Source organism: Mustela lutreola, chromosome 9, assembly GCF_030435805.1.
Source record: "Mustela lutreola isolate mMusLut2 chromosome 9, mMusLut2.pri, whole genome shotgun sequence".
In the NCBI taxonomy this organism is placed as follows: Eukaryota; Metazoa; Chordata; class Mammalia; order Carnivora; family Mustelidae; genus Mustela; species Mustela lutreola.
The window spans coordinates 113,006,146-113,033,956 of NC_081298.1; the positions used below are offsets into that span (position 1 = coordinate 113,006,146).

Below are 27,811 nucleotides of genomic sequence, written 5' to 3' on the forward strand. Positions count from 1 at the left end.
TTAGAATTGCTGGATACTATAATAAAAACAAAACAAATATAATTTTTCTATATAGTAGCTATAATAAATAGCTACTAAGACATTTAAAATATGCTATTTTAATAACATCAAAAATGTAAAATATTTTATATAAATCCATACTTCTATAAAATATAAATCTAATTATAGGTGCATAAGACCTCTAGTAAGCAACTTATAAAACATTAACCCAGATGCCTCCAAACTGTTTTAAAATTACAACTGAACAGACTTTGTTTTCCATAAATAAATTCTGGCCTTCTCAACCCACCCACTCTTGGAGGACATTACATTATATCAAAAGATTTTTAGGTTAGAAATCCAAAGTTTCTGAATAAATGTATTCAGATGCAGAAAAAAAAGGTTGCCAGATAAATTTTAATGTCAGATAAGCAATTTTTGGTCTGAGTACATCCCATGCAATATTTAGAATTACTTACCCAAATTTTTCTAAAGTTCAAATTTAGAACTTTAGAACTTAAAACTTAGAACACACACACACTTGCTCTGGCAGTCCTAGCAGAGAAAAAAGCTGTATTTTGCTATAGCTTTATAAATAATTTTTACAATGTCTCTCTAATGTCTGTCTCTTCTCTATTAAAAAAACTTACGGTTAAGATTCAGATTTGCATCACTGTCTATAAAGGAATAGATAAATGAACAATCTAATTAACATTAATTCTGTTCACACTTCTGCTTTGAACACTAATTATTTAAAGATTTAATTAAGACCTCAATTTAAAATTTAGTTCATCTAAGTGTTTAGGAATCTTAGATTTGTAAAATGAAATAGAAAACTGGTACATTTTAATTACAGTTGTAAAATGCAAATGTCATTTCATTTAGCAATAGAGAAAGAGAAAGAAACTAAGCGAAAAGAAACCTACTTTGAAGTGAAGAGTAATTTTACACAGTGTTCCTTTCTACTACAAACACTAATCCACATCCTTTTATTTAACTGTTACATGTACAAAAAAGAACTATAATTCCCATCATCTTACACTTCTTATGAGGAATAGTAACTAGTGCCTCAATCTCTATTATTCAAGAAATCCTCCTTTAGGCAAATACTATGAAATACCATGCATGGTTTGCTATTTTTTTTCTTTTTCAAGTTTTTTTTTCAAAATTCCAGACTGTAATACTAGTTTCAGATTTAGAATTTAGTGATTGGTCACTTATATGCAGTATGCGGTGGTCATAACAAGTAACGTTTTCTTTTTTTAATAAATATTTCCTTAAAGTAGTTCTTCAAGCATTTCAATTATTTTATGGCATTGGATGTGTCTATTATAATTATTTAAAATAATTCTTTTGGCATACACAAAGAAAAAAAATAACTCCATTTACACATTATTAAATAAAAGCACCAGTATTTTTTTAAAAACCCCAATGGTTATAAAAAGCACCAAATGAATTTTTCTGTGTTTTATCTATAACGGTTACTCTTTATTTAGTATCTTTTTTCTCTTTGTCTTTTTTTTTTTTTTTTGCAATACACATAGGATACTTTGCTGATTTTTGGTAATGGTAAATAGCTTGTAAAATTAGGCCACCTGGGCAAAACTTTCAGAAGACAATGATGGCAGTGATGATCATGGTGATGTCACTAGCATTCAATTAGTTGCTCATTTAATTCTCATGGCCCTAGGAAACTTGTGTTGTTATTTTTTTTTTTTTTAAGATTTATTTGTTTATTTGACAGAGAGAAATCACAAGAAGGCAGAGAGGCAGGCAGAGAGAGAGGAAGAAGCAGGCTCCCCACCGAGCAGAGAGCCTGATATGGGGCTCAATCCCAGGATGCTGGGATCATGACCCGAGCCGAAGGCAGAGGCTTTAACCCACTGAGCCACACAGGCACCCCAGAAACTTGTGTTGTTATTAACTCCATTTTTATAGATGAGGAAACCGAGGCCATTTAAATAGTTTCAGTAACTATTTAACTTCTCAAAGGCAGTAAGAGTCAGAATAGAAATATTAGGGCCAGGAAGCTGGGCTCCAGAGATGTACCATTTTCAAACTACCACAGTTTTTTAAAAATGGAAGGTGCACTAAAAGTAATGAAAATTGTTCAATTGTTGAAATATACATTTTTCAAGATTTCATTTATTTATTTGTGAGAGAGGGAGCAGAAAAAGAGGGAGAGAGAGTGCATGAGAGTGCAGAGAGGGAGGAGAAAACTCCCCACTGAGCAGACGGTTGGATGCCAGGCTCAATCCCAGGACCCTGAGATCATGACCTGAGCTGAAAGGCAGATGCTTAACGACTGAGGGTCCAGGCGCCCCTGATATATTTTTGACAGTAAATTAGCTTTGTTATGTTGATAGACATAAAATGATGTAGTCAATAGAATACAATGATAAAATCCTTTCTAAAAGTAAAAATAACATAGGCAACAAAATGAAACAAGAACTTGTATCTATCTATCTATCTATCTATCTATATATATATATATATTTTAAAGATTTTATTTTTGAGTAATCTCGACACCCAACATGGAGCTCAAACTTATAACCTTGACATCAAGATTTGTACACTCTACTGACTGACCCAGCTAGGAGCACCTCCAAAATATTTTAAAAATATACAATCAGGGGGTGCCTGGGTGGCTCAGTCCTTAAGTGCCTGCCTTTGGCTCAGGGTCCTGGGTCCTGGGATCCAGCCCAGCAGCCGGCTCCCTGCTCAGCAAGAAGCCACTTCTCCCTCCCCCACTCCCCCTGCTTGTGTTCCCTCTCTCGCTGTGTCTCTCTCTGGCAAATAAATAAATAAAATCTTAAATATGTATATACATACACACACACACATATACATATATAGACACACACACACACACACACAAATAGGAGAGGGGAACCTGGGTGGCTCGACTAGTTAGGCATCCAACTCTTTATTTCTGCTCAGGTCATTATCTCATGGGGCTGAGATCAGGCCCCACATTGGTCTCTGCACTGGGCTTGGAAATCGTTTGGGATTCTCTCTCTCCCTCTCCCTCTGCCACTCCTTTCTCTCTCTCAATAAATAAATAAATAATAGATAAATGAATAAATAAATAAATAAAATTTAAAAATTTAGGAAAAATTAAATACAAGCAGAATAATTAATTTTGGCACTTAGACACATTTCCTTTAAATAAATTTCTTAGCTGCATTTCTCTTACACTGTAACATTGGGATTTTTTTCCCAAGGAATGCATTTTGGGGGTCCCTGGGTGGCCCAGTTTGTTGAGCAACTGCCTTTGGCTCAGGTCATTATCTTGGTGTCCTGGGATTGAGTCCTGCATCGGGCTTCCTCCTCAGTGGGGAGCCTGCTTCGCCTTCTGACCCACCCACCTTGTGCTCTCTCTCTCTCTCTCAAAAAGAAAAAAAAAAAAATTAAAAAAATAAAGAATTGTATTTTTAATATTGTTTTACTTCTTTTAATTTTTCATAAAATTGGCATGATCTCCCTCTCAGGGATTTATTTTATAGTTAATGAATTTGAAATTATTTGTTGGTATCTTCTATTAACTCCTCTCTGTAGAATCTAACTGTAGAATATCCTTTTTTTGCAGGTGTTGAGATACCTGGTATGCTCAGAGAAAACTATGTAAAAAGAATATCCTCAATTCAATTTTCAGTTAAAATGCATAAATATTTTAGGTCAAATATTTTTGTAAGTACCATAATTTACCTCCATTCAAGTTATTGTTTTGGACAAATATGTTCATAAGTTAAAACTCATCAAAAGATTTTTATTCATGATTTATTTGAATTTTTAGCAAAATGTAGTTGCCACAAAAATCAAATGTCTAGTCAAAGTGGACATGAATCCAATTAAAACTATCAGCTTCACTCAAAGCTTTTTCCCAAAGTCAAGATATCACAGAGCACAATTATGTAATTTCAGTATAAAATTCTATATGCTTTTTGCTTTCTGTGTTTAATTTCTTCCATTTTTCTTTATTTCTGTAGGGATATATTTCAATGCCTTTTTTGATTTATTTTTAATAACTTATAATTTACTAAATCTTCAGAAGTTGAAAAATTTTGGCACTCATTGAATCCTTTAGCTAAAGATTTCTAAAATTTCAAACTAAATGCAACCCAGATCAGAAGTTTCAGTTTCAAAAGTTAGCAAGAGCATCTATAATTGTGAAATAGTTCACCTTCTCATCAATCAAGTTCCAATCATTGCTTAAATTCAATGAACTGAGTTTAAAAATGAATTATTTTTGGAATTAACTCACTTTCTCTATGGAGTCAGATGCCCCTGATATAATACTGAAATCATTTAGCAATGTCAAGTTTTTCTCCTAATGGAACAAGTTTGCAAACTCTCTTCATACATACATGAGAAAACTTGAAATTAAAAACAAGTGAAATTTGGGGTACTTGGGTTAGCTCTGTCCATTGAATGACCAACTCTTGATTTCAGAGCAAGTCATATCTCAGGGTCATGAGACTGAGCCCGATGTCGGGATCCATGCTCAGTGGAGTCCGTTTGAGATTGCCTCTCTTTCCCTCTTCCACTGCCCCTCCCTGCCACTTGCTTGGTTACTCTAAATAAATAAATAAATCTTTAAAAAAATGAGTGAAATTTATAAGAATGATTTTTTGATCTAAATGAAAAATGACATGCAGTGATGTGAACATGTGCCTTCTGCAGCTCTGCATATAAAATTAGTCTTATTAAAAGTCTTCTTAGAATAACTATTAGCTTTTAAAGTAGATGCAAATGCTTATTCAGCAGATTTCAGTTTTTCATGTGTTGAGGGACATCTCCACAGCCTCAGAGAAGAATGGTAAATGTTGACAAATAATTTGTGCAATTCAGCAAGAATCATTAACTTTTTAGAGAAGTGTAAGTGTACTTATTTTTTAAATTTTACATGCATTTGTGTTTTTTGAGCTCATTCCTGCTTTTAAAGAGTATCTTTCAAAAAGACAAAAATTAAATATTATAGATTTACACTACAAAATCTCTCTAATAAGAGATTTCAGACTATTTTCTATCAACTCTATGACTGAACTACTTAACCTCTATTTCCTGTAAAAATAAATTCTTCATACTAGTAACCTATAATTTCCCATATTTTCTACCGACCCTACCAGCTGGTTGTGTGGCGGCCTTGTGCCTCTTGAAGCCATTGACACAGGCCACAGCACAACTAGCTCTAGCATCTAGTGGCTGCAAGAACCAAGCAGAGTTGAGTACTTTTTTCCATTGATCAAATGAATCCTAGATTTTCCTATCAACATGCACTTTGTTTTATCAGCAAGTACCAGCTGGCTTATACTTAGGTGTTGGTTAATTATGGAAAGCTTTGGGGAAAGGAGAGATGGGTTACTACAGGTCTTTAAGATTTAATGACATGTTAAAGTCAGCATACTATTCACTGTACACATCTTTGTGCCTTTTCTCAAACACTATTAGATAAGAACATGACAGAAGCTTAAAGTACAAAGTCAAAGAATAATAGATTCTCATTTGTCCAAAGCCACCAATAAAATAGGGTAAATCTAGGATTAAACGCAGGTAGCCTTACTTCAAAGCTCTTGAATTTCACAAACTTTTGGAAGTAAATTGGAATCTATATTTGTCCAATGGGTTTAGAAATCACCAAAAATGGAATATTTTGCAACAGACAGACAGATCTATTTTCCTTCATCTGAGCGAGATTCTTTGTCCTCACACTGGCTAAGAGTTTTACAGGCATCCCAATCACTGGAACAGTCCTTTGTAATGAGGATGAAAGACAGAGAACAATCCCAAAATACATTTTCTATCAGAGTATCAGGTCAGAATATAAACAGGTAGATTGGCAGAAAGAAAATGGGGAAGCTGCCTTTAAAAACAGCAGACAAGTCTCGTAAGCTAGCTTTCTGCTTTGCCTTGACCTGAAAATCTAAAACCACCGCTTAGAATTTTTATCTTTTTTCACTCTGCCATACTATTTTTGGTTTGTATCTACTGTGCCTGGAGTATTTAATACTTTGCTCACTGAGCTCTCTCTTCTTCCTTTTCAAAAGCAGTCCGCAAAACATTGTCAGATTAATATTACAAAAAACTGTTCCGTATGAGCCAATCATTTAGCTCAGAATTCATTAGGAGTTTCAGAACTGTCTATAAAGTTCACAGTAAAGTTCAAGGTCCAACTGACCGTCCTGCCTTCCATAATCATCCACTACCTCTTTCCAGTTCTCCACAATATTCCCATTTTTTTTTGTATGTATGTATGCATGTACATTACACCCTCTGCAAACAACCCCCAAACCTGTCACCCACATTCATATCACTCCGCCCACATTCTTCCTATTCTTTCGGGCTAAACTGTTCTCCATCCCACTCCCCATCTCTATAAAATATACTCTTAGATGCAACTTAAGTCCCATTGCTTGCCTCCGCATTTCAGGCACAAGATAGATCTTTCCTGCCCTGTACCTCAACACTGTTGTTTTTCATACTGCCTTGTGTCAGAGTCCATAAAATTCAGCTTTCTCGTCTCAAAATGAACAGCGTCTTCAGACAAAGACCGTTGACGATACCTTTTGTATATTATATGATACCTCACATAGATCTGTAAATATAGTCAGAGCTTAGTTGACCCATATTCTATTAATAAAACCCATCATTAATTGGTCACTTCTCAAATTACCAACTGTAGAGTATATTCATCCATTGTAAGATTGTGACATTTGGGCTTCACCCAAGATAGAAAATCAACACAGCCACCAAGTGAGCTCCAGAAACAGGAAATACATGAGAGATCTTTATAGAAACCAACACCAAAATACTAAACTGAAAAAACTTCTGAGGAATCAGAAGAGAACTATTACTTCTGATACATTTGTTTTCTGAGCTTTTAAACTATTTACAGCGGCTCTTCTTCTCATGAGTTTGCTTTTCCATATTCAAATTTAATGCAGAATGTGCCTGAATTGTTTCTCATGCCATAATTAGATTAGGTATTGGCTTCTCAAGCCTAAAATCTAGACGTTAAAAACATTATAAATATCACTTCTACTTATTCTAATATTGTTCAAATTAGACATGACACATGAGCCCAGAGCTTTGTCCTATATAACTATAGGTGCAGAAAAGGCAAAATAGTTTTTTATTCACCCCCTGATTCTGAAATCAGGGCTACAATGATGTTCTGTTCTCAGTGCTGAACAGAGATACTCATCAGAAATGTTGATGCTCAGAGAGATGCTGTCAACAAATTTTTAAATATTAAATTGAATAAATGAATATTGATATATTCATTCATTTCTATTCACAGAATGTCAGTCACAGATCTTGTGAGAATCAATGGGAGTTTTCACATGAAAATGAGTTAAAAAGACTAAATGGCAATACTAACAATCATTTTACAAATGAAGAAAAAGAAAGGAAAGATTTGTGTCAAACAGACAAGACCAAAGAAATGAGAACAGCTATTTAAGGAAATTTTATTGTTATTTGTAAAAATGTAAATATTTGCTGAAGTGGGTTCTGTCTTTGAAAAATATTTTAAAATATTTAATGAGACATGTATATCAATCTATGAGAAAAATTAGGAATAAGAATCATTCATTCAAAATATTAACTCTGGGGCTAAATTCCATTGTTAAAAGGTTAAAAATCTGCCATAAGCCAAAAAGAATAGTTTTCTGGGGCACCTGGGTGGCTCAGTGGGTTAAAGCCTCTGCCTTCAGCTCAGGTCATGATCCCAGGGTCCTGGGATCGAGCCCCACATTGGGCTCTCTGCTCATCAGGGAGCCTGCTTCCTCCTCTCTCTCTCTTTCTCTGCCTGCCTCTCTGTCTACTTGTGATCTTTGTCAAATAAGTAAATAAAATGCTTAAAAAAAAAAAAGAATAGTTTTCTCTTTCGATTTGAGAAAGAATATTGATTAAATGCAAAATAATTTTCAACATTTTTATTTCCTAAAATCTAAAATACAACAGAACACAAATTAACGGAGAGAAAATTTTTACTTAATATTTTCCAAGTCCTACTTTTCAATTAGAAGCCAACTGATAACGAACAACGTGATGAAACGGATGGAGTTAGGATAGTGAACAAATTTGTGGCTTTAAAACTGGGAGCTACCTCCTTTTCTGACATTGTGACCCAGAAGGTGATAACTTCAGTTACTCGAGTAACAGGCCAGTCTATGGAGAATGCCAAAATTCCACTAACCATGTTGCTGTCTTCCTGGTAGAGATTGATAGTAAAATGGCCAGAGTTCATTTGACTACCTACTTTCTGTGACATAAGCATAAATATGGTTATGAGATTGTTCCACAATTAAGATGCTTTATGTATGGGTTGTCTGGGTGGCTCAGTTGGCTAAGCATCGGGCTTTGGCTTGTGTCATGACCCCAGAGTCCTAGGACTGAGTCCCACATTGGGCTCCTTCTCAGAGGGGAGTCTGCTTCTCCCTCTGCCTGTGCCTGTCCCCTGCTCCCCGTTTGTTCTCTCTTTCTGACAAATAAATAAATAAACTCTTTTTAAAAATCTCTATATTTGAAAGATTCAGACCTACTCTTTTTATAGCTTCATGTTAGTTCAAATCTGTATTTCAAAAAACGAGGGGCAGATTTTTAAAAATATGGCATAGGAGGTAAAATAGCAAAATGGCATAAATTAAAGGCTATAATTGAATATACGTAGAAGCAAATATAGACACACTGGCAAGACTGGAAGAAAAATTTGAAGAAGTAAAAGATATGGTGCCGCGTTGTAAAATATATGGATCCAACTTAAATTTTCCATTCTCAACACCCTCCTTATGTCTGCCTGCACCCCCTCTCCTACCATTCCCATAGATTATACAAATATCCACTTTAAACCTGTTAGATTCTTTCTTTCTTTCTTTCTTTCTTTCTTTCTTTCTTTCTTTCTTTCTTTCTTTCTTTCTTTCCTTTTTAGCAATTTCTACAGTGTAAGTGGCCATGGTTACTTAGGCAGGAGTTTTGGGCCTCTGAAATTGATGGCTACATGGTTGTACACACCAAGTTATTCTGTCCCTTAGGAATCTCTGTGAGTTTCTCAGGATCTCTCTTTTTACCGTGGTCTTCTTGCACCTGTCTTCTCCCTAAACCCCGTGCAAGCAGCAGACCGCTCTTCTCTCCTCCCTGTCCTCTCTTCCTTTCTCTCTTGCTGCACAAATTCTTGTTTTTCTCTTCAACACTTTGTTTCTATTTCCCTACCTTGAATAACAAGTAAACTTTCTTCCCATACGCCTGGCTAATCATTCAGAACATGTTTTATCAAATGCCAGGCCCCTTTGGGGGTAAGCCCCAGGCTTTGGAATCTGGGGTCTTGATCTACGCTGTCTTACCTCTAGAGTTCTAGAAGAATAACTCATTTGGACTCGATTTTCAAACAGGCAAGTTCAGAAACATTTATTAGGGGATTATCATCTGCCGGGCTCTCTGCTGGCTCTGGGAAAATAGAGGTGAGTAAACCAACGTTCTGCTCTGTTCCATCCTCTTCTCGTCCTTAACTCTACCTCCCTTTGACCCGGGGCCTGTCTTTCGCTTTCCTTGTCAGTACACCTTATGCTGGTACCATCTTGTCACACCTGACATTCTGCCGCTGGTCTCTCTCTTTCCATCTCTCTCTTCGCCAACAGGTGACTTATGAATTCGATTAAGAGATGAAGCCATGGTGTCTTTTTTTTTTTTCTAAGCAAGAAGGACTCAAGAAAAGAAGAGAGATTAAAAATGAAATATGCATCTTTAGAAAAGAATAATTCAGATTTCTAATTCAAAAGATTAATCAAGAAAATTTATTTTTTAATCAGATTTACATCTACAACATGCTCAAGGTCACAAGCAGTCATTACCAAGGAAGGAAAATAGGGTCTCTTGTGCATTTTCCCCTCTCCCTGGGTATCATTAGTCTAGTAACAATAAGATGCTAAAGAAAAGAATGTCACTGTATTTCCATATTAGGGCATCTTGACCTTCATTTACAGTGATGCACAAACCCTGATTTTGTCCTGTACATTCAAGGCCAAGTTTCTCTTGTTAGGCAACAAGTGCATTCTATTAAGAGCCCTTCTTGATAAGAAAGATGTCACCTAAAAGTGCATTTCAAATAGTTGTAGCTGGCTCCCTGGGGAGGAGTCTCGTGTCACTAGTTCAGGGCGGCAGTGTTGGCTGTTATCTGGGAAAAAAAACAAAGCAAGGATGATACCTAAGGAGGTGTGCGAGAAACTGCCTTTCCCCAGCAGGATTTGGGCCACTGGCAGGCATTGTGTTGAATCAGTCCCATGAATCATATCATCAACTGGAGAAAATATTGCAAGTGTTGTCAGTATCTGAAAAAAATCAACAGAAAGAAAGAAAAAAGAAAAATCCTTCTATCAGAGAATATGTGTCATACTAAAAATAGAAGTGAAAGCCTTTATAGGATTCTCCCCACAGCCTTTATTAAGGACATGCAGCCCTCCACCTAGGATTCTCCTTGTGGATGGATTTTATTTCCATTCTGACGTGTGCAATGACTTCTATTACCTTGTGTGAGAGTACATTTAAATGCCATGCCAGCTCAAATAAAAATAATCAGACTCTGCCGTTAGAAGGAGTAGTAGCATGCTGTAAGGTTTGCCGTTTGGCTTCAAACTTCCCTTAAGGTATATATTGTGCTGAGGTGAGAAGGGCTCTGTTATTATACTAGTGCTTCGAGTTGAAAAGTGACTTTTATTTCTTGGCTGTGCTAAAATGAGAGCATTTGCATGTACTCATGTGTGCACACGTGTCTAGCAATAGACACCAGTAGGAACACAAAAGCAATTTTGTTGATAACATTCCTTTCCTTGGGTTCATTCATGCATGTGGTAAATTATGTGACCTGCAACGAATCCGTGTATAATGGACTAAAAATATCCAAGGGAGCAAAGGCCCTTGGGAAGGTAGAAAGAGATGCTTTAAGTAGAAGCATTGCTTATTGTCTCCTACTTTCTTGACCTTTTCTTCATTTAAGGTGATGCCAGTGCCCAGAGCCAGGCTATTAAATTAACAACATGAGAAATAGTCTCTCTTTCCACGCGGCGCATGTGTGCCTGGGAAAGTGACGCCAATTTACTACCTAAGCTAACCCTGACAGAAAAAACTAAAGGGCATGATAATGTGATTTAGTATTTAATCTATTAGTGTTTATTCAAAGATCCTGTTCATGTTTTGTTTCTGTCTCTCTTTCTGCTCCATTTTGTATTGAATGATACTTTACCACCTTTAAAAGAACCAGAAATAAAAGTGCTCATAGTTAGGGAGGCACAAACCAGAATTCCTTGGGGACAAAACCTTAGTTGGAGTAAATATCATATTGTTTTGTTGAATCTGTCAATAAACCAATGATAGCTGATGAAAGAAAGGCTGCTTACCTGTGGGGTGAAACGGGGAAGCAGGTTGTGAACTCCAGGCGCATAAGACCGTCACCACCCAACAGAGTTGTCAATGGTGCGGGGTTGCGCGTTCCATGATAACCGTGTACTCAAGTGGCCACTAGACACGGTCAGGACATGGTTGAGAGGCAGGTAGTCTGTGTTGCTAACACCATCTCATTCTGTCCAGATGAGCAGTCTCTAGGAAGGCCAACATATTCACTAAGCAGAAAGGAAAAAGGGCACCAAAAATTAAGAACCCACACATAATAGCAGGGGCTGTGATCATAGTGCCTGGGCCAAAGCTCATGAGCTCTCCTAAGCAGAAACTTAGCTCACGGGCATGTGTGGGTAAATCCAGGGCAGAGCAAATGCCAGAGTCTTCTCTAGACTCCAGCGGTGCTTGAAGGTCCCCACATTCTTGGTAACCTTGTAGAGGACGACATCAGCCACCCTTGGCAAGTGCAGAGCACGTGGTGCTGCGTTCCTATTGTAGTCACGCTGATAGGTCACCGTCCCCTTTCCCACCGGTTCACAAGGCCCTTCTAAGAAAAGCCACTAATGCTGTACACAACAGAGCCTTGAAGTAGCTACTTCCCCATCTCCAGAGCTTTCAAGGGTTTGGTAAGAAGCTAACTAATTTGCTTGGGATAAAGTCTAATTACAAGGATATGTGTTCTGGGGGGGGTCTCAGTTCTTTGGTATATGGGATGTATTCCTTTTTTTGGTTTATATTCTTCTAGGGCTTATCTTTCATTTCCTATGGTTCCCACCTTCTCACCTACATGAGGTCGGGTTTATCTGAAAGGGATTTTGGCTTATGCATCTGTAATTATGCTTATTTAATTTCTCTGGAAGGATAGGAACAATGTGTTAGCCTTATCAGTGCAAACTTGGCACTCTTTACCATTAGATTTTCAGCTTCCATTAAGATCATAGTAAGCTAAGCTGGGGAAGAAAAAAATAAACTCTCTTTCTAAAGGTCAGTCTTCTTAATTAAATGAAAACTCAGGCAGTAGCACTATAAACTGAAATGACTATAGCCTGTGCTCTTTCGGAGGAGACCCTACAGGGTATTGAGCTGACCTGCTGAAAGCAGGCCAAGCTGAATTATTCCCTGATGGGTAGGAGGGTACGCCATTACAATGGTGGTTCCTTTTCGGCAAACAAATGGAATTGATTGTATGTGGCTGTGGCCACACTGGAGGTTTCAAGTCTTGCAGCGGTGCTCTGTGTCCAGCTCACCTTGTTGTCACCTCATTGTCTTTCACTTACTACCATGGCGACTGCCACTCCCTTACACTTCTGGCTTTTGCTACCACTATCCTTCAGCCAAGGCCAATGTGTAGGAGAAATCAATAAAGAGGCTCTGAGCTAGGTACTTTCACATTTAGGAGTTCATATCAAGCCTGTGAGGAAGGTATCACCATCTCCTTTTATATAAAGAGCAAACTGAAATTCAGAGAGGTTAATGCATTTGCTCAAGGTCACACAGCTAGTGAAGTTCTCAGGCAAGAATGGACTAGACTATCTCCAGTGCCCATTCTCTTTCTTTAAGAGTTAATGTTTGTATTGTTCTGGTACCGTTCCCACTGCCTGCATTCAGGAATCTTCTGGATAGCATCTGAGGATGATAGTATATCCACCCACTATCACAGCAATGCCTACTCCATCTACACTCTTAGCCTACCTCCATCCTGCCCCTCCCTTGCTTGGGTTGCTGTTTTCCAAGAAATCAAACCACTTTCAGTTGGTAAGGAGCTCTGTGAAGTCCTCACAAGAGTAAATGAAGTCAAAGGTTTTCAAAAATAGTAAGAAAACTCTAAGAAGTAAGAATGGCAGCTTACTGTAACCATGACATTGTTCTCCAGCTCAGAAATTAAAGCATTTTACCCAGTTTTGTACTTGTGATTCTATATGTATAATCAATCAAATAAATACATCAATTATGATAATTTTTGATACATCTAGAGGATGTTCAAAGTTGTTAAAAATGACCACATAATCCTTGAAGAGTTAGAAAATCTTTTCAGGCTCTGATTGGCTTCCTATAAATGAAGGATTCCAGTTAATTATACTTATTACAACTATTGGATTCGAAAGGTTTGTTGTTTTTTTTAAAGAATGAATATGCATTGAGTCCCAGCTGCCAAAATATACATCTTCGTGGGGCACCATCTGCATTGAGCTCCAGGGGGAGTCATGGAGGGTGTGTGAAAGTATGGCATCTTCCAAAACAGAAGGCAGTGAAGTAATAAGATGTGAAGCAGCAGTTTGCATCTCTAGCTGTAATTAGAATTGCCAGGGGAGCTTTTAGGACCAATGCCTGAGCTTCACTCGAGGCGATTAAGTCAAAATCTCTGGGGGATGAATGTAAGCATCAGTCAGGTTTTAAAGCAGTGGCTTAGAGTGTGGGATCTGGAGAGATGGACCGACACTGGAATCCCAATTATTAAACTCTCTAAGCTTAATGTTTTTCTATACTATGAGGCTATGAGTGGTTCTTACTTTATAGGATTGTGAATGTAACCCCCATCATGGCACTTCTTTTCTAGTAAACACATAAAAATGATGATCAGTTCCTCTTATTAAAAAATGAATCACAATACAGTAGTCCCGCTTTGTCATTTTTTTCACTTTTCACGGTTTCTGTTACCGGAGCTCAACTGCAGTCTGAAAGAAAATGATCCCTTGGGCCACCTGGATGCTCCAAGGCATGTACATCCTGGATGCACCTGGATTCTCAGTAGGTTAAAGTCTCTGCCTTCGGCTTGGGTCATGATCCCAAGGTCCTGGGATCGGGCCTCACATTGGGCCCTCTGCTTGCTGGGGAGCCGGCCCTCCCTCTGCCCCCCCGCCGCCTGCCTCTCTGCCTACTTGCCGTCTATGTCTGTCAAATAAATAAAAATAAATAAATAAATAAAAGCAGATGATCCCCTTTTCTGGTGTATCATCAGAAGGTCAATAGTAGCCTAATACTGTGTCACAGTACCTACATCATTCCCCTCATAGCATCTCATCATGTAGGCATTTTATCATCTGAAACCATTACAAGAAGAGGAAAGGTGGGTACAGTGCAATAAGATATTTTGATAGAGAGAGACTACATTCACATGACTTTTCTTATTAAAGTACATTGTTACTCTTCAATTTTTACTACTTATTATTGTAATCTCTTACTGTATCTAATTTATAAGTTCAATTTTACCATAGGTATGTGTGTATAGGAAAACACACAGCATATGTAGGATTCCATGGTTTCAGGCATTCACTGAGGGTTTTAGAACATATCTCCATGGAAAAGGAAGTGGGGGGAACTACTGTAATTACTACTAATTAGGCCCAATCTGTGCCCAGAGATTCAAAAGATATGTAATATAGATTAAGAGGACTCAGAAGTTATTTCATCCAGTCAAACCTGAAGAAATCCTACTAAACTCTGAACATGCAGTCTGCTAAGACCTAGCTAAGATCTGAAATGGAAGCCCTGGCATTGGAGTTTTGCCCTTGGCTAACTTATCTTTCCATTCCAACTATACTCTGCTTTACTTCATACACACAAATAACTTCAACGCTCTCTCAAACAGTAAGTCTGAATTTAGAGTGCCCTGTTACCTCTAGTGACCTCAGCTCTTCAAAGTTAACTTTCTCCTAATAAACTCCTTTACAGTTTAAGGCAACCAATAGCAAGTTCTGTCAATAAGATATCATAAATGTCTCTCAGGCATAAATCCTCTTCTCCGTCTTCTCTACAAAGCTGAGGACATTACTTTCTTGCACTATTTTGCTTGCTACTACTGCCTAATTAATTCTCTGAATGCTGTTGAAAATAATAACTTTCAGAAAAACAAATACAAACCACTCTCTGTTTTAAAATTCCCTTTATTTATGCTCTATTGCCTACAGAATCAAGTCCAATGTCCTTAGGTCAGAGGACCTAAAAATCAAAAGTTAGCTTTCGGAATCTTCCTTCCATTCACCCCCTTCTTTCAATAAACATCTTGATAGCATTCTGAATTCCACATCTCTGAACATGCCAACGTGTCATTGCATATGCTGTTCCCTTCGCTTATTTTACTGTCCTCATATTCTTTGCCTCATTAACTCCTAATTATCTTTGAAGTCTGAGATCAGGCATCATCCTTGTGATGTCCTTTCCTGACTCTTCAAGCAACATTTGTTCTTTCCCCTTCTGTGCTCTGTAATATCTCACTTAACTGTGCCTTAATATAATTGATTGAGAATGTCTTTCTCACCCAATAGCCTGAGAATTCCTTTAGAAATAAGACTCACTAGACTGTGATGAGGGTCTTAAAAAGTGCTAGTGGAAACGAGAACTCAGACTATAGATTAATGAATGAACTATTAAATGCATAAATGTTTCATTCGATATGGATTGAGAAACGGAGCTGTATCCTTAGGAAAAATCTCCATTGAAGTAGAAATATTTTCCTTTTCTATTTACAGTCTAACGTGACCTGGAAGAGTCACAAAGTGTCTGGAATTGATCTTGAGTTTAATTGTTGAATTAAAGAGAAGAAAAACTGTCTACTGCTCAGACACTGGTATTGACATAAATAGAAACATTAAAGGAAGGAAATTTGGTGGAAGTCTATTTGTGACCATCTCTAGTACATAATGCTTGCATATGAATACTAATATTTGAACATGTCAGGTCACAGGCAAGAGGTTAAAAGTCTCTTGTGAAATTTGTTCTCTAATTCATATCTTGCTTTTGGACAATGAAGACTAAACAAAGGACTTGAAGATGATCAGAAATCTCTTTTGAAAAATGTTCCTTCCCTAAAATTTCAGATTAATCATTTTTTTAGGAAGCTAAATTAAATAATTAAAAATGACCCTTACTGGCATGATTAAAAATTAGCCATCCATGGGGCTCTGGGAAGAGGGTAGAATCGAAGTACCAGGAATCTGTCTTCACACCTAGACAACAACAATCCTGGCAGAATTTGTCTGATGTAACTTTTTCAGAACTCTGGATACTCTAGAAAGCTTGAAGCTTCCAAAGGAAGTCATGGACAGAAATTGTGGCTATTTTCAGTCTGTTTCAACTCTTAGCATGGTAGCAGCTATCCATCCCAACTCCCAGTTGCATGGCTGGTATTACATATGTTCCTGGAGCAGCCTACACACAGTTTGTGGGAGCCAAGTTGGGCAAAACAGACTCTGTCTTCCAAATATTAGGGATCTATGCTCTAACCGCTCGTTCCTGCTCTTGATCATACAGATACAGACAAAGAGGTAGCAGCCATATTGTACTTACCCCATTCTTCCCCTCTGGCTGATGTGACTTCCAGGGGACTTAAGGGGCCACCACCCCTTTCCCTGTCCCTTCATTTTTTTCATTTCCCTCATTTGGGGAGCCAGACATTAAAGACTAGGACCCTCAAAATAGCTGCAAATGTAAGAGATAATAGAAATTAACCACACATGCCCAACAAAAGACTCAGAAAAAACCTGAGATGACCTGATGTTTACATCTTAGACTGATACGAAAAGCTAGTATCACTGTAACTTTTTAGTCTACAGCAATCAAACAGAAACAACAAAAACAACTCAGCGAATCCAGTTTTATTGAAAGCTGGAATCAAATTTCCAGTTTTCAATAAAAAATCATAAGGCAGAGAAAGAAATATGAATGCATGGCCGATTCAAAGGAGAAAAAAAATCAAGAGAAGCTGCCACTGCAAAAGAGTTGATGGCAGATATCCTAGGCATAGACTTTAAAACAATCATCTTAAAGATGCTCAAAGAACTAAAGAAGATGTGGAGTAAGTTAAAAATAAACAAACAAACACACACAAATGGAAAAATCAATAAACAGAAAATCTAAAAAGAAACCAAAAAGAAATTCTGGAGCTGAAAAGTACAATGATCAAAATGATTTTTTAAAATTTTTTTAAAGATTTTATTTATTTATTTGACAGACAGAGATCACAAGTAGGCAAAGAGGCAGGCAGAGAGAGGGGGAAGTAGGTTCCCTACTAAGCACCATGTGGGGCTCGATCCCAGGACCCTAGGATCATGACCTGAGCTGAAGGCAGAGGCTTAACCCACTGAGCCACCCAGGAGCCCTAAAGTGATTTTTTGATAGAGGAATTCCAAGACGAATTTGAGCAAGCAGAAGAAATAGTAAGCACACTTAAAGTAATGAAAATGATGAAGTCTGAGGAAGAGAAAAAATAAAAAGATTGAAGAAAAGTGAATAGAGTTTAGGGGACCTAAGCTATTGATAGCACACTATCAAGTGGACCAACATACACATTATGGGAGTCCCAGAAATAGAAGAGAAAGTTATAGGGGCATGGAGAATATATGAAGAAACAATGGCTAAAAATTTTCCAAATTTGATGGAATACATGAATATAAGCATCAAAGAAGCTCAACAAATTCTAAGTAAGATGAGCTTTAAGAGGCCCATATTGAGGCATATTATAATCAAACTTTAGGAAGACAAAGACAAGGAGAAAAATCTTGAAAGTGCAGGAGCCAGGCAAAGGATCTTCAATAAGACTGTCAGCAGATTTCTCACCAAAAAAACTGGAGGCCACAAGGCAGTGTAATGATAAATTCAAGGTGGTAAAAGAAAACAACTGTTGGATCAAGAATCTTACATCTGGCAAAACCATCCTTTGAAAGTGAGAGAGACATTAAGATATTCCCAGATGAACAAAAGGTGAAGGGATTCATTACCATTAGACCTGCCCTGCAAGAAATGTTCAAAGGTGTCCTGCAGAATGAAATGACAAGACGCCAGATAGTAACTCAAAGCTATATGGCAAAATAAAGATCTCAATAAAGGAAAATAAAAGGGCAACTCTAACAACTTGTATTCTTTAAACAACTGTGGAGTTTGTTACTTCACTTTTTGTTTTTTACATGATTTATGAGACTAATTCATTAAAAAAACCCAACTGTTAGTCTAAAAGCTAGTATCATTATAACTTTGGTTTGTAACTCTAAATTTTGATTTCTATATGGTCTATGAGACTAATGCATTCAAAAGAAATATTAGGTGATGTTTTTGGACACACAATGTAAAAAGATGTGATTTTGTGACATCGATAACCTAAATGGGTAGGGATGTGGTTGTGAAGGAGCAGAGTTTCTATATGTTATTGAAAGTAAGCTGGTATATATTCAAAAGAATGTGTTTTAACCTTGGAATGTTAAATATAATCCCCAAGGTAACCACAAAGGAAATAGCTCTAGAACGTAAAGAATTTAAACAACAACAACAAAAAAAATCAACTAAACACAAAAGAAAGCAATAATATAGAAAATTCAGGATAAGAAAAGGTATATGGCATAAAGAAGAAAAATAGGAAAATGACAGAAGTCCCTCCTTATCAGTAATTACTTTTCTAATGTGAATTGATTAAACTTGCCAATCAGAAGACAGAGATTAGAAGAATAGATAACATCACATGTTCCATTACATGTATATTGAATTTACATGATACTCACCTTAGAACCAAAGTAACAAATACACCAAAAGTGAAAGGAAGGACAAACATACTCCATAGTAATCAAAGAGAGTGGGAATGGTTATATTAATATCTGACAGACAGACTTTAATCACAAAAGATGATAAAACAAAGAAGGCTGTTATATATATTTTTAAGGTTTTTAAAAAATATTTTATTTATTTATTTGAAGGACCAAGATTACAAGTAGGCAGAGAGGCAGACAGAGAGGGTAGAAGCAGGCTCCCTGCTGAGCAGAGACCCCCGATGTAAGGCTCAATCCCAGGACTCTGGGATCATGACCTGAGCTGTAGGCAGAGGCTTTAACCCACTTAGCCACCCATGCATCCCTTTTTTAAGCTTTAATACAGCAAGACGATACAACAATTATAATCATTTATGCACCTGACGACAGACCATCAAAATACATGAAGCAAAAACTGACAAAATTGAAGAAAGAAATAGACAGTTCTACAGTAATAATTATAGACTTCAATACCCCATTATCAGTAATGGATAGAACAACCAGGCAGAGGATGACTAAAGAGATAGAGAACTTAATAATACAATAACCCAACTAGTAGACATATACAGAGAAGATGATGCAATGACAATAGCACAACCCATTCTTCGTAAGTGCACATAAGACATCTGCTAGGATACAGCATATTTTAGGCCACAAATGAAGTCTCCATAAACACAGAAAGATGGATATAATAGGAAGTAACTTTTCCTACCATCTTGGAAGTTAGAAATCCGTAATAGAAGTAAAACTGGAAATTTCACAATTTTGAGGACATTAAGCAATGCATTCTTTTCTAAAAAATTTTATTTATTTATTTGAGAGAGAGTACAAGTAGGGGGAGGGGCAGAGGGTGAGGGAAAGGGAGAAGCAGACTCCCCAATGGATCAACGAAAAAAAAATTACAGGTGAAATTAGAAAATACTTAGAGATTAATGAAAATGAAAAAAACAATGATCAAAACTTAGAGGATATATAGCAAAAGCAGTGCTTAAGGGGCAAATTCACAGCTATAAGTGTTTATATTAAAAAAAAGAAAGATCTCAAAACAACAACCTAATTTTACAACTTAAAGAACTAGAAAAAGAGCAAACTAAACCCCACACTGCAGAAGGAAGGAAATAATAAAAGTCAGGGCAGAGACCAATGAAATAGAGAAGAGAAAAAGAATAGCAAAAAAATTAACTAAATCAAAACATGGGTCTTTGCAAAGATTGACAAACTAACATGTAGCTAGGTGAACTAAGATGGAAAAAAGAGAAGACTCAAATTACTAAAATGAGAAATGAAAATGGGGACACTCCTCCTGATTCTATGAAGTAAAAAAGATAATAGAGTATTTTGAATAAGTGTACACCAACAAATTGGATAACCACTAAAATTTAACCAACTAACGTTTGGTAAGTATTCCTCACACAGGACATTAATGCAAGAGCTAGGCTGTTCTATGGTAATCTAGGATGGCTGGGACGCATACAAATATCTAATCTACTCCAAAATGGTTACAGGACCAAATATCAAGTAGAGGTGACAGAATCAGGTGGCAATTACAACTAATTGCTTGTCAGCTTAATTTTCTTATCCTCAAGCAAATGTACTTTCTCTGAGAAAGAGAGTGAAAGAAAAAATAAAATAAACATGATAAGAAGCGGAGAAGCACAGAAGAGTACATAAGATAGGCAATGAGAAAAAGGAGAAAAGAAAGGACCCAGGGAGACAAGGAAAAAGCAAGAAACAGTCAACAGCAACTTGTAATCAAGAAGCAGCTTCTCATTGACTTCCTCCCTCCAGCTGTGAGACGTGGGCTCTGGACCAGCTCTCATGTTAATTCTGTCACATTTCACTTACCATGGCTAGGGACTCTGCAGGCTGATGTGTCTGCCTCAGATCCTCTTCAGAACTCTGAAAGATTATTAATAGGACCATCATGAGAAGGAAAGGAGGGTACACCATGGATCATGATTACTGAAATAGACACACGTATGTCATGGTCATCATCAAAAGGAGTTTTCCACGTTGCTACTCAAGACCATTGATGTTACAAACCAACATTCCTCAACAGTGGTCACATGTTAGAATGGCCTGGTAAGCTAAAACAAAACAAAACAAATAAATAAACCAAAAAACAAAAAAATACAAAAAGCCAAACTCTACCCCTAGAGACTCAGATTTAATTGATCTGGGACAGGCCTCGATATTTTGTGGTCTTTTTGTTTTTGTTTTTATGTTTGTTTGTTTGTTTGCTTGCTTTATTTCCTAAATGATTATAATGTGATCTGGAGCTTAGGACCACTTTTACAAAAAAGAAAAATCCCAAAATATGCTGCATGATTATTTATTGCTAAAATAACGAATTTTGACTATTGTGAACTATTAAGCTCTTCTTCCTTGGAAATCCAGGGCATTTTCTGAATGCTTGGATTTCTTTTAACTGACAGGAAACAAAACAAAACAACAACAAAAATACCCCTAATTAATTGTTTCTAACACACAGTCAAAGCGCTCTGTTACAACTTTTATATTTTGTTTTATTTCATTTTAGCCACAACTTTACAAGGAGCTCAAGTTAGCCTGAGTCCAAAATTCATACCTTTTTCTAAAGTCTAAAATCATATCTTTTTCATTGCACTTCTCAAAAGGCATTTTAGTATCCTGTTTAGAGTTGGTACTATGCTATGTGTATAGAATGAAAATTAGGGAGTGTTAAGCCTTAAACAATCTCATCCTTTTCTCCTGCATTCGCTAGAGAAACTTACCTATCCCAGAGACAGAACAAACTGTCCACTGCTATTGTTTTCCTCATGTCTGCTCTGCGTGAACCTTTGGCAATACTACTCACTCTGCTGTTGAGAAGATACAGTGAGGGTATACATAGCTTCCTAAATCCTTACATCTTTTTTTTTTTTTTAAATAGGCTGTTAACATTCTTAGTTGTCATCATAGCAAAGCCTTGAGATTTCTTCTGTTTTCATTATCAAAGCACCTCATGAAGCACTTGAGTGAATGACGGGATTTCCCAAAGACAAGTTCAGGCACTTCTGATAATAGTCCCAGAATAGAGATGTTGGAATGAACAAGTGGAAAGAATCCTGGAGCTGCATTTGGAAGATACAGACTAAAACTGATTTGAAATACTTCCAAACGGCATGACCTTAAGCAGATCATTTAACACTTAGGAGTCCCAGTGTCTTTGGAGATGGTAGTTCCTTCCCCAGTCAGACCACAAAGAGATACAGAGAGTGTGTAAGAGACCCTCTTTTTTTTTTTTTTTTTACTTTTGAAAAGTACAGTGCAAATCGATGAGTTTGTTCCCTTTCTCTCTGTCACTTGTCTCCACCCCTCTCTGCAAGGTGCTCGGACTTTCTAAGGATCATGGCAGCAGAAGATTCCAAATAGCTGAGAAAGGCACCAGTACAGACAGGCAGAGCCCAGAGATCAGCCTGGGGTAGAGGAACCAGAGAAGATAGTGATACAATAGGGTAAAAGAATCAGAGAAAGGTAATGCATGTCTCCACTACGCTTTCTAGAATTTCTTTTGCAAAATATTGGAAGTTTTTCTTGTAAGAATATATCTTTGATGATACTTTTAAGTTTTCTTTATGGAGTAATCAAGGGCTTCTAAGACAAAACAGACACAAGGCTAATCAAAAAATCTACAGTAGGGGGGCGCCTGGGTGGCTCGGTGGGTTGGGCCTCTGACTTCAGCTCGGGTCATGATTCCGGGGTCCTGGGATCGAGTCTCACGTCGGGCTCAGCGGGGAGCCTGCTTCCCTCTCTCTCTCTCTCTCTGCCTGTCGCTCTGCCTACTTGTGATCTCCCTCTGTCAAATAAATAAATAAAAATCTTTAAAAAAAAAATCTACAGTAGGAAGCTCATTTGAAAAAACTAAACCGTACTGGGAGAGAAAATCAACACTTGATCTCCAGATGTCGTAAACACATGACCAATTATGACCAACAGTCACAGCTCCAGGAACAGAAGAAAGGAAGACACCGTCAAGAGCCCCAGTATGCTTATGGACATTTGTCTAACTCGCTGTAAAGGAAAGTCAAGGAGGTAAAATAAAATGAATATGTTTCTAACATGCAATCATAAAACAGCATAAGCCCAGGGAAGCCACTTACCTGTCACTTATTTCTGCATATTAAATTAATCATGAAATCGTAGATACTTCTTGGCAACTATAACTCTTGGTCAAGAGCTGTACTATTGTTATCTCAAATCATTTGCAGGATACTTCACAGTGTAATTATTATTTCATGCCTTCCTACCATCTTCTGCAGACTGGAAAATAGAGACAGAGAGACAAAGGACCAAAGTGCACTGATTCTAATGGGTTGTTTACTCTTTGTTTATTATCCTTTCTTTCCCTTGGAATCAGATTTGCCTTGGTTTAATAATTAACCATAGAAGACTGCACTTTTTCTTTTAATGAACAAATAGTAAAGGCAAAGACTGGGAGAAAGTTAAAAAAAAATCTATCTCTATCTCCTTGGTTTCAAGTAAGCAAAAAACTGGGGGCCCAAAACTTAGGGCCCAAACCAAACTCTTCTTATAGCCAGGAAGTCATAAAAATAAAATTTTAAGCTCAAAGAAGTGTATTTCTAAGTTAATAATAGAAGTAGGTATAATTATTAGTAAGGGAATATTGCTTTATTAGAGGAAATAAAACAGCAGTATCTTTAGCCAATTAGTATGTGTGTCACAGAATTATTTTAGAATCCATGTTTATTTGGAAAAAGTATGACGCCTTTGACAAAAATACTTTTATTTTGCAGTAAGTATAAAAATAAAAATGTAAATGAGTAGTTTATGTAATTTCTAATGCTAAAATAGCTCTGAACTATATCACTGGTGATATTGACAATCTTAATTAAGAAGTCATTTAATGATCATGTTAGCAAATTTGGCATATTTTTTGAGCCAGATTGACACTACTCAAGACACAAGCGTAACTGATGTTCCTTCAGTAAGATACAGAGTAGACTCCGTGAAGGAACATCTGATGCCTATGAATAATTAAGGTCAAGGACTTGGCAAAATATGTTATAAACTGTAACAGATGTTCCCAGATGAAATCACATTTCTATTAAAAACGATACAGATGCTCAGTCGATAGAACCCAGAATCTCAGAATTGTAGAACCAGAAGAAGAACCAATTTTAGAGACTGGCCATTCCCATCATTAAAAGCTGAGGAATTGAAACACACAAAATGTTAAAAGAAGATCTCAAGGTCCCACAGTTGGTTATGTGTTTGGACTAGAACTCAGGTCCTTTCTACTGTTCCAGGTTGTCTGTCATTATGACAAATAGAGAGACCTTTTAATATCTTATTTACCATAAAATCTTAATCTATTAGATCTAACATCTAAAGATTAAGATTAAAATCTAAAATACTTACGGTAACATCTTACCGTATTGTGTGGTGAAGTTAGGTACAGGAACATTAACAACACAGACCATTGCATCTTTTGGATCTTTCCTGATTTCTGCTCCTGGATATTGCCCAGTCTTATATTTACCCTTAAAGTACAAATTCCAGGGAATCTGCCATTTTCTAGGCATTATAAAGACACTGAACTAATGTGAAATCTGCAATACATTTTTTTTTATTTCAGTAGTACTATTAAGTATCAGCAAATATTAACACCACACTAGTATGTGGGTGGTACCTCTTTAAAGTCGGATGATGAAGAAATGTTTTCTCAGTTGATCTTTCACAAGATTTAATATTATCCAGAGTTTGGGTGCTAACACTAAACTTCTGTGAATCATGAAAGATTTGGCAACAAAGGGGCAGATACTTAACACTACCGAAATATAAAGCACTACAGTGAACTTCGCATGTTTTCTTTCACAGATTAATCAAGTTGACAGTGAAGCAACAACTTAAATGGGAAAAAAATATATATATTCTAAGATGCATGTAACTTATCACTTGGTATTTTTAAGATCTTATCATAGACTGAGAACTCTAGTAATCCTTTTTATCATGTCAGGAGGGATTCTGACCCCAGCTCGTCACTGACCAACTGGGATAGATTTTGTAAAACATGGACACCCATAAAATGAGGAGAAAAGACTGACTTTAATCTCTTTAATAAAGATGCAACCCTGATCATCTCTTTCCATTTTGGCCAATGGCAGAACTAGCCATTGTAGCTCATCACTTAAAAGTGAATAGGGACTCCTTACTTGTATCCATTCCCCCACGTCAAAAACTCATTCAACTTTATCTCATTATATTAAATTTACTTCAGTGGCCCTCAAATGTATGGCTTTCAGAGTCCCCTGGGAAAATTTGTACTGGTAAAAATATGAAGGCCCAATGATCTCTTCTACTTCAATGAGCCTGGACCTCTGTGGGCTTTAGTAGCTGTCCATGTGATTATGATATGCAACAAATTTGAGAAACACTACTTTGGCGTATGCTTGTCCCTGGAATATTTGCATTTGCTTCTTCATTGCTCTGGTTCCAGCTTCTTTCTGTACCAATCTGCTCTTTAGGCAGTCAACAAACCTGAAAATCTGAGCTTAGAAAAATAAAAATTAATGGCTGCTATCACCTCAAGAATAAGTCCGGCATTTGTCACGCATTTAAGACCCTTCAAGATTTGGCTTTTGCAGTCTTCTCCAGCCTCATTTATCATACTCCCCATAGGTGCACTTTCCCCTAATGCACAATGCCTTCCTGGAGTCCAGGCCATTTATAATTATTCCCATATTCACTCAAAAATTATTTATTGAACTCCTGCCATCAGTACAGCACTGGATCTAATTCTGCAGATAAGGCAGTAAATAAATGAAAATCATACCCATTCTCAAAAGGTGAAAAATATAAAAATGAACATATTTAACTTCATCAGAATTGTGATGCTGCAAAGAGTTGTAAGTTGTTATGTTGGGATTTTCAGAGGTAGCTTCCTCAAGCAAGTGACTTTTGAGCTAATGCTTTAAGTTTTTATAGAAGTTACAAAATAAGTGGCAAGAGGTTCAGAGGAGCCTTTAAAACTAGGGAACAGAATATGCAAAGGTCCAGCAGTGAGAGAACAACATTCTCGAGGACCTAAAAGGTCACAGAGCGGTATACCTTATTTGTGGGGATACTTTCCAAGAATCCCAGTGGATGTGTGAAACTGCAGATAGTACTAACCCTATATATATTTTTCCTATAATACATAATTATGATGAAGTTTAATGTATAAAGTAAGCCCAATAAGACATTAACAATAATAGTTAATAATAAAATAGAGCTATTTTGGGGGTGCCTGGGTGGCTCAGTGGGTTAAAGTCTCTGCCTTCTGCTCAAGTCATGATCCCAGAGTCCTGAGATCAAGTCCCGCATCAGACTCTGCTCAGCAAGGAGCCTGCTTCCTCCTCTCTCTCTCTCTCTCTCTCTCTGCCTGCCTCTCTGTTTCCTTGTAATCTCTATCTGTCAAATAAATAAATAAAATCTTTAAAAAACAATAGAGCAATTTTAACAATGTACTGTAATAAAAGTTATGGGGATGTGGTTCCTCTCAGACTATCTTCCTGTACTCTACTCACCATTGCTCTTCTTACGATGATGTGAGATGATAAAACATCTATGTGATGAGATGAAGTGAGGTGTATGACGTAAGCACTGTGATGTACTGTTAGGTTACTATTGACCTTCTGGTGATATGTCAGGAGGATCACCTGCTTCTAAATGGCAGTGAACTAGGTGTAATTTACTGTGGAAAGCTAAACCATAGAGCAGCGGTCACTGTTATAGAGATGAGGATGAAAAGAGAGAAGGGGTGGGTAGCCAGAGATGAAGTTGGTGATAGGGATAGAAACCATTCCACATAAGTACTTATTAACTGTAGTTGCTTTTTTAATCCTAAGGAAAACTGAGAGTTATTAAATATTTTTAAGGAGAGAATTGTCTCAGATTTGCATCTGAAAGGAATATTCTGACCACAGTGCAGAGGGTGGATCAGAGGATGAGAATCATGGGCCAGATACTACTTTATTAGAAGCCCATTGCAGCAGTCCAGGAGAAACAGATGCTGCTTGGAGAAGGCTCTAAGCACAAGATCTGCTGCAAGAAAAATGGCATGAGAAGATAATTTCATGGCATGCTTTACCCTCCACTCAAAGAACCATCTTCTTCCCACCTCATATTTTGTTCTCATCTGCAAGGCCTAGATTAAGTTGGGTTTTCTTACTTCAGTATTGTTAGCATTGGGCATTTACTCTTGCTACATTTTAACATTTTAAGTATTTAAATATTTTAATTTTTTATTTAATTAATTTATTTCTTTTTGAGAGAGTGAGAAATAGAGGGTGCACACACAGAGGGCGAGAGAGAATCTTAGGCAGGCTCCACACCCAGCATGGAGCCAGACACAGGGCTTGATCTCATGACCCTGAGATCATGACCTGAGCTGAAGTCAAGAGTCAGACTCAATGGAATCAGCTACCCAGGCTCCCTGACTCCTGCTACATTTTAAATATTGGTTTATCCCTCCCCTACACTGAAATACAGATTATTAAGGGCAGGTACAATGTTTTATCTTTATCTCTACGGCCCAACTAATTCCATGTTTCAATAAATATTTGAATGAATTGCCCATAAGTAGACCAGCCATGTGATGTTGGACAAGTAATTTAACCACTATAGACCTCAATGTCATCACTTAATAAGTCACCTCATCCCCTCACTCTCTATAAGCCCTTGGAGTTAGCTACCTGCAGGCAAATATCTTTTTCTTGGAACTGAGGATACATGGAAAATCAATCAGGCAGATTCCAAAGGAGAGACTTAACTGAAAAAAGATTTTATTGAGGGGGTTTGTATAGATATTAGGGCAGGGTTCAGGGTCCAACAATCTAATGTACCAACCTAGCTCTTCTCTCAGGCATCAGTATGTTTCCAGAGCCTCTTAAAGGACTGAGCCCATT

The 27,811-nt window shown here is 37.1% G+C and overlaps 1 long non-coding RNA gene across 2 annotated transcripts; it reads right to left on the minus strand.

Annotated features, from left to right (window-relative positions):
* Nucleotides 1–9,750: 9,750 nt before the first annotated feature.
* On the minus strand, nucleotides 9,751–21,934 carry LOC131808151 (uncharacterized). 2 transcript variants are annotated; one of them, XR_009344697.1, is made up of 5 exons: nucleotides 21,638–21,934; nucleotides 20,730–20,783; nucleotides 16,657–16,788; nucleotides 11,373–11,594; nucleotides 9,751–10,307 (listed from the first exon to the last, which is right to left on the minus strand). It is a non-coding gene; the product is annotated as an uncharacterized LOC131808151 (long non-coding RNA). The 2 variants fall into 2 exon arrangements; XR_009344698.1 differs by lacking the exon at nucleotides 16,657–16,788 and having other exon boundaries at nucleotides 21,638–21,926.
* Between the last annotated feature and the right edge of the window lie 5,877 nt (nucleotides 21,935–27,811).